We start from the raw sequence: 964 nt of genomic DNA on the forward strand, positions 1-964 counted from the left end.
TATATATACATCAAACATAATAAAACAAATAAAACAAATACGAACCTTTAAAAATTTATGATGTGATGCTGGCTGTGGTGCCGCGTAACGCTGGTGGAACACAAGTCATTTCTTAATTAGTTGATGAATGGTGGGGTGTTCATTCTCTAACCCATCGCAGTATTTGTGAGAATAAAATTAAACCACGCCCGTTATCATAAAAGTAGGGACACTCAGAGACAGTCATGGACAGTRAGTGATGATTAGTCAAGATAATACCTATGTAGCATGTAAGATGTATAAAAAATGCATGTGATGTATTTGAAGTTAAATGAAGCATATGTTTTATTATTAAGTATTTGGATGTATGGAATATGAGCATGTGTGGGTTTGTGCGCCTGTGTGCAAGTATTTGTTGTGTTTGAAATAAGGAAATAAAAGAAAATAATGTGATAGTAAATGGATGAAAAACAAAACAAAAAGAACAGAATAGAACAGAAAAAGAACAGAAAAAAGAACCCCCCACACCACCAAAAACCCAAAAAGTAGCCACCGTGCTCACCAAGTGTGTACCCACCGACCAACTGTGCTTAGTTAACATTATAACTGGTGATTAAATGTAGTAGTAATAATAATAATCACTAACCTTGACGTTAGATCTAATACAGCCAAGGAGTGATCTCAGGGTCTCTAAACAACTGGCCATTAATATACAGTTTATCTACAGTATAAATTTCGTTGCTCTGCAGCCTTCAGCAAGATGCTTTTTTCTGATGGGAAACAAAACACGATGGCAATCGAGGTATACTTTAGGGAACTGATGGTTAACACTAAAGCTAGTACCACGTAGCTCCCTCCCACAGCTAATAACCTGTTCCTTCTATTTAAAATGCTCAAATTTTGCAACAATAGCCCGTGGTCGTTTGATGTCATGTCTCTTACCTCCCATCCGATGTACACGGTCGAAGGTGATGTTGTTTACCGT

General features: G+C 37.0%; 1 long non-coding RNA gene across 1 annotated transcript in view; it reads right to left on the reverse strand.

The window, feature by feature from the left end:
* The window catches only part of LOC106531633 (uncharacterized), a 3,263-nt gene extending 2,323 nt beyond the window's left edge, over positions 1-940 (reverse strand). Inside the window, exons 1-2 of the long non-coding RNA XR_001311964.1 lie at positions 922-940; positions 46-90 (exon numbers count right to left, since the gene is read on the reverse strand). This is a non-coding gene — a long non-coding RNA (uncharacterized LOC106531633). The remainder of the gene's footprint in view (positions 1-45; positions 91-921) is intronic.
* Positions 941-964: the final 24 nt, after the last annotated feature.

The sequence above is a fragment of the Austrofundulus limnaeus genome, unplaced genomic scaffold, assembly GCF_001266775.1.
Source record: "Austrofundulus limnaeus strain Quisiro unplaced genomic scaffold, Austrofundulus_limnaeus-1.0 Scaffold660, whole genome shotgun sequence".
Taxonomy (NCBI): domain Eukaryota; kingdom Metazoa; phylum Chordata; class Actinopteri; order Cyprinodontiformes; family Rivulidae; genus Austrofundulus; species Austrofundulus limnaeus.